The sequence below is a fragment of the Ptychodera flava genome, assembly GCF_041260155.1.
Source record: "Ptychodera flava strain L36383 chromosome 23 unlocalized genomic scaffold, AS_Pfla_20210202 Scaffold_23__1_contigs__length_28996876_pilon, whole genome shotgun sequence".
NCBI classification, from domain to species: Eukaryota; Metazoa; Hemichordata; class Enteropneusta; family Ptychoderidae; genus Ptychodera; species Ptychodera flava.
The window spans coordinates 15,286,979-15,294,323 of NW_027248277.1; positions in this window are offsets into that span (position 1 = coordinate 15,286,979).

Genomic DNA, 7,345 nt, shown 5'->3' on the forward strand with positions numbered 1-7,345 from the left:
CATAAATTAACACTTCTTTATCATGCAACTTTCAACTGCTTTACAAGCTACAAGGTAAACCCAACCTTAAAAGACATTTGCTGTAATTTTTAGCATTTGTTCAATGTTCATCTCTGTGTATCAGCATTTGTTTGTTATTCTATCACTACATACGGTAGAACACCCAATGCTGTATTTAGCAACATACCAGTGTGAACATAAATGACCATTGTTATTGTTGATAAATGAATTCTAGTCCGGACTTGATCTGAGATCTCTTTTCAACAAAAACAACCCTGACTGTTCACTGTATGGTTTGTATTGACATGCTAATACTGGACATTTCATGACGCTTCAGGGAGGAGAACAAGATACTGCAGTAGATGCATAAAACAAACCACTGTGAATATTACCGAATTTGGCAGCTAAAGGAGTTTAACTAAGCATGTTGAGTTATCTGTCACCCAGGTAGCGTCTATGGTTCTCTTTTGTAGAGATCAGAAATTCTGGGCGTTAGCCTCAAGAAAACAAAAGTTATGGTTTTCAATGCTAATTTCAATCCCCACAAATTTAGTATCTTTATCCAAAAGAAAAAATTGGAGATTGTTCCCTCCTATACCTACTTGGGTATTACTTTTACTTCATCTGCGAACTTTAAAAAAGCCAGGTCAGTTTTGAAAAACAAAGCATCGAGGGCGTTGTTCGCTTACATGAAAGCTTTCAACTCTCTCAATGGAACACCAGTTGGGGTTCAATTACATTTATTTGATTCATTAGTAAAACCTGTGTTGCTTTATGGATCTGAGGTGTGGGGTGCTTACTTATTCAGAAAAGTCAGTGTGGAAAGATTTACAGATTATTTTGCAAAACCTGTCAGTGAATTTGAGTCAATTCATATGAAAGCATGTAAAACACATTCTTGGCGTTAGTAAAACTGCCAGCATCCATGCTTGTCTTGGTGAACTTGGGCGTTACCGTTACTGATATCAGTTATTTTGAATGTTATTAAATTTTGGGTTCGCCTTAAGAATTTGTCCAAGGGCAGTTTGCTGTATACTGCATTTGAACTCGAAAAAGCTTACACAAGAAAGGTTCTCGTGTTTCTTACATTTGTTGAGTCTGTTCTTCTACTGTGCAATTCTAGCATTTTGAATTGTGAGAAATGTAAACCTTCAACAGTTATCGAACTTGTGAAAAAGTCTTTAAAGTCTAAATTTAAGGAAGCCTGGAAAAATGCCTTGTCAAAAAATAACAAATTAAATGTATACTGTAGTATTAAAAACATGTTTAAATGTGAAAATTATCTATCACTTGTTAAGTCTCCATTTCACAGAATTGCTTTGACAAAGGCAAGAATTTCTGATCATACTTTTGCAATAGAAATTGGTCGTTTTAAAAACATTCCAAGACATCTTAGACTTTGTACCCTTTGTCATTCTGGTGTTGGTGATGAAATCCATTGTATTTTATTATGTCCAAGTAAACCAGCACACACTGTACGAACAATTTACTTAGAAATGATTTTTAACATTCAGAACCAGCTAAAATGCTTTGACAATGATTCTCTTTTTAAGTATTTTTGTCATGTACTGACAGTTGCATTGTTCATGTTGTTGCAAAATACATGAATGAATTGTTACAGATTTTCAGTCAGAAAGTTTAATTACTTTTGAGCTAATGTGAATGAAGTGAATCTGAAAACTTTTCAGTGTTATACATTTCTTCCCCTTCTCTTTCTTTCTGAGCCAATGTCATTATTGTGAACACGGCTAATAAATAAATAAATAAAATATTGAATTGATGTTTTTTTTCCTTGGCCCCCCCTAAAAGATTGTGGTATTTTTGTCTGGCCCCCCCTAAATTTTCTTGGGAAAATGGGTGGCCCCCCTGAAAATCCTCCACCCCCCACCCCCCTGGAAGTAAATTCTGAATCGTCCCTAAGTCGTGAACATACATGACGTCTTTGTACGATTCTTCCTGAATCAAGGAGCTGCAAGTAACGAATTGACTAGCCCTTCAAGTAACCGCATATTCTGTGATTCTTACATTAACAAATCTATTTATTTCTAATAAATGGGTTGTGCCTACAAAGAAAAAATAAATGTATGAGTGCATGATGCATGCAAGCATACAAGCAAGCGTGTATGTATGTATGTATGTATGTATGTATGTATGTATGTATGTATGTATGTATGTACGTGCGTGCGTGCGTGCGTGCGTGCGTGCGTATGTATGTATGTATGTATGTATGTATGTATGTTATGTATGTATGTATGTATGTATGTATGTATGTATGTATGTATGTATGTAGGTAGGTAGGTATATATGTATGATTGCTTGCATGTATGTATGTGTGTATGTATGTGTATTCTGTGCGTTATTCTTTCTTCTTTACTTAAGTAATTAACATGGTGAGAAATGTTGTATTCAGGAAAGCTACTGAAACGACGTATGAAGAAGGTTCCCCTGTCGCCCGTCAAATCGACTTCGATTATCATTTGTAAGGTCGACTGGAAGAGGACAGATAAGTTTTCATGTTTCCGTTTTCTACAAATTGTTGACATATCATCACGCATTGGCCTGAAAGCTTGCAAATTTTGTCCAGTCGAATTTTATCAATCGAGACTGAAACTTTTTAGAATGACCAACGGTTAAACTTTGCAGTGTTTTCACCGTGTAGTATACTTCTTGTTGAATTTTAATTTTCTTGTTGTGTTCCAAAACATGTTATAATATTTAGCTGGCAAGACATGATTTTCTACCACCTTCCACAAAACATGGAATGATTATTTCATAGATGCGATGGATTTGAAGGATGTGTAACCATGACAACTGACGAGGTGTGCATTACTGTGTAATGGATGACAACGTGTAAGAAAAATGGCATAGAGCAGGGACCGAATAAAACACTTCCATTATTATCCAATGCACACACCAAAAATTCCATCCGATTATCAGGTACTTCTAAATAACCGGTTGGTTCTTTCGAACTGTAGCTGCTCCCAGCTGGCACTAGCATGAACAAGGGGAAAGCACTCTTTTCTTGATTTGACAAAGACATATTTGCAAATGTACTCGAAGGATGATCACTCACTAGAAAATTTTATTGCTCCTTTACGATCACCTACGAAGTTGATCAGCTTAAATATGAGTGCTGCAATGTTTATTCCATTCAAGATGAATCATTTGCCATTAGCATTTTTGATCGAAAATACGGCTAGTTTTCATTCGGGTTCGAACCCACAACATACGGCATACGAAAACCTACTGTATTTTCAGATTCGTGGTCAGTTTGTTAACAGAGTCATTTGCAAATTACTTTAAAGGTTGTACGTACCTCGAAAGTAAAAAATCTTAAACTTTTGCTCAAACTTTCCCATTGGAAACTTTCAATCATTCTTTGGCCGACTCGAGGGTTAAGATCAGTTGTCAGCGCACAGGGAAGCTGGGAAAAACAAACAAGCATACAAACAAACAAACAAACAAACAAACAAACAAAAAAATAAACAAACATACAAACAAGCATACTACTGCATAAATAAACAACAAACACTAGCAACAAACAAATGGATTAATAAACAAAAACAAATATACGATATCATAGAACGTTAAATAAATGTTATACAAACGAATAAACAAACAGATGTATACACACATATATAGATATAATATATATATGATATTATATTATATAATTGTGTGTGAGTGTAAGAGACAACAGCATATTGAAAAAAAAACTGAAAATGATTGACTGAACAGCTCATGCAACATATTCAACATGCAACGGCAGTACCACTACTCACAATACTTCCCAAAGGGATGTAACTTAATGGCCGCCCACGCCATGACATGGCCGGTGATATAATTTTTCCTACCGCACATGAAAAGATCGTCTCACTGCAAATGAGTAAAAATCCAGGCCACTTGGGAAGGACATGAATGGGGCTCTCATGTTCAACATGTAAAATGAATGTGCGATCTAAAAGAAAACGCCCGGGTCGCTGTGTTGTCCGTTGAGCTAGGCCAATCCTTTGAAATCGTAAATCGGCCAATCATGTAACCCGTATCGCGTCATATGAGTCGGAATGCTTCAAGTGATTATTAGTCTCTCGCTTAGCATCGGCAGCAGAACCAGTGAAACCACCATGTCAAGCTTCACTTTGGCGGCGTCAATCATGTCTTCCCACCTTTGGTAGCCGGCGACTTTGTAAGGGTAGGTGATAGGTGATCTCATCTTCAAGGATAACACTCATCTCTTACCGCGCACGTTCTGCACCTTCCGTCCCACCGACGACGGTGCTCCTGATGCTGGCTTAGGCCCCTAGACTGCAGTAAACATAGGCCTCGATGCTTTCGTTCAGTCTAGCTGTGCCTGCCTGCGTCAGTCTAGTTCCAGCACCCCTGCCACCATCCGCAGGGAAAGCCAGATGTACTGTCCTTCTTCCCCATCGTCTCTGAAGACATATTTGTGGGCCCTCTTGCTGCCCGGCCTTTATTATTTGTGTTTCCCACCGCAGAAGTCCTTGATTTAGAAATATTTGCCGTCGGGGCAAGGGGCCTCTGTGGGTGACATGTGTGTAGCCATTACCAAGGCATCAATTTGTCCCCCTCCCTCTTTTGTCCGAATTCTTCATTGTCACTGATGCTGATGAACTCCCGGCAGAGGGCTTTGTAACTAAACTTGATGTAGGGTTGTTCCAAACGTTGAAAGAGCCATCGTCAGGCAGTGCAACCCCCATCTCATGGACAACCTGACTTTTGGTGAAATACACATGGAAATCGAAAAGAGATCTGATCTGAAGGGGGCAGGGTGGAGGCCAGCAAGTAGTCTTGGAAATTTACAGCACAACCGGCCGTGGTGCACAAAACAGCAGAGTTTAACTGCTGGGTCCAGTACTAGATGTTAGGGTCGGCCAACCAAGCTTTTGCCTCATTTGCGTTCTTTTGAGCAAGGGTATTGTCCTTGAATATGTCTCCGGGATCGGTGACGAACTTTTCTGTCTGGTCACGTAGACTCTGAGTCAAGTCAGCAGTACCTTGAGATCAACCACAGGTGCTGATAGGACCACTGAGCGCAGACCCTCGTTGAGCATGAAGCTCTTCGAGTAGCCGGCCATCCTGCCTGTATATCTTTTAGCGTATTTTCCGCTGGGGTGACCGCCGTCTACTCTTCCTCAGCATAACCGTTCAGCCCGTACTTCTGCATATACCTTTCCATAGGAGTGGTTGAGCTCTCTCCCTTCTGGATCAAGCTGACCAGAAAACCCAAATAACCGTTTGCTATACCATGATGCATTTCTTTTTAATAGTAAGGCAACGGTACGTATATCCCCTGAAGCACTATGTGTCATTGTACTCCCAATCTTAAAACATCAACATATTACTCTGCTTAATATGAAACACTAGAAACCCTTTAAGCTTGTTCTCAAGCTCAGTATTTTACCGTCAGTCCATTGAAAAAACATAAATGTTGGCCTCTCGAAAGTGTATATAGTTGACTGTACATAGCTTGGTTGGTACAATAGACTGAAGAGAATTTGAGCGATGCTTACACGTCTTTCAGAAATACAGTTGACTCACGTGAAAGATGCATTTTCAATGCCGTTTGACTGAGGGCCTAATAGTAAGCGTGCTTGAAAATAAATAAGTAGGCATTCGTGAGAATTAGTCATCATTTTTTTGATATGAGTGAAGATTGACGGTGGCTTTACGCGATGTATCCCACGCCTGATCCTCTAACTCAACCAACTCCCTACGTTATGGTGATTAATGCGAAATAATCTCTGTGCCAACCCTTAACTAGTGCCGATGAATAATTTTCAGACGAAACCAATTGCAGGTTTAGATTTTGTTACAGTATGTGCCAGGAATAGGATGTAACATTCATCGTAGAAAGAATTGTATGAAAATTAATAAAACTTTTGTTGCTGTAAAATACGCAAGGTTACAAATGAACCTTGGGTAACCTGTTTGCTTTAGATGCTGTCGCCGCTCTTTGTAATATTTTTTCATCATCATAGACCAGGAATTTTTGTTTCCTTGGAGACCATTATGGCTGTAAATTGAGTGATTGACGCGCTTATGAGACGTTCTCATTGGTTGATAGGATTGCCAACTCATCAATGACAAACAACGGACCTTCCCTTTTACACCTCGGGAGGCGCTACGTCATCAATCCTGCTGTGAATTATTGAACAAATTACAGAATTTCATAGTATATTAAGAGATCCGTGTGAGACAGACACACAATCTGAGTTTTGCTTTTCTTAAGAGCCGGCACCATGAGGTAAGCACTTCATAGTTGAAAAATTATCCTACACTATCACTGATAATATTCCTGCTGATCTAATGCGGATGAGCCATTCTGTTTGTAGTAATAGCTTCTATTTAAAAGACCTGGCTGCAGTTTGTTGACGCAATTGATACATAGAGATTTACACTGAAAAACATCATAATGGTTAAGCCATAAAATTCATTTGTCAATGATTTCGTTTAATTATCTCATAATATTACTTTACCATTCCGAAGAAACCCTTTATCATGGGCTACATTCCCGATCATCGGCCGTAACGAGTCGTCAGTAGGAGTACCTTGTAATGGCGTTTGACAATGCTTTTGTCTTGATTCTATTGCAAATACAAGTTTGTCTCTCAAAAGCACGTTGAAACACCAACCATTTAGCTTTTGTCAACACTGTATATATGTGACTAAGATTCGCTGCAATTGCTAACGTTTGAACTCCAAGCCCTAGTACAATTCTCTTGTCCCCAATAGCAATGCAGTTTACATATGTACAGGCCGAGTTAAAGCCGCACTTTCAATCCCAGGTTCTCGCATTGGTGGAGCTCTCCTCCCAGTCAAACACTTGGCCAGTACGATGTTTGATTTCTATAACATTGATTACACAAACTGATCTCAACCTTTTGTCACGTTTTGCTAATCCTGCAAACAGAGTTTATGCAAGCTTTTGATTGACGGTTGGTTCAAATCGCCAACGGTCATTGATTCCCAACCACAAACGCTCGAATATCCTAAAAAATTGTCTTCCAGTCGTGCTAGACTTTGAATATGACCACAGAGTTCGATCGGCAGCAACTTCGCGCTGACCGCTTGGCAGTCTGTCTGTGTTTTTGCGGCCGGGGAAAACTAAAAAGTGGCATTCTCTGGAGCATGTGCCCACGTGTTGCCTGTTTGGTGTCTACATACACAATGAAAGCCGCCATACCTTGGCCTCCTTTTAAAGGGAGGCTCCGCCTTTAACAAGCTAAACGTTGTATATTTCAACCTGCTTTTAGAGAGTAGAACAAGAAACTGTAGTCGAAATTAAGGTGGTCCCTGCTTCGAGAATGAAAGACTGAAATTTCGC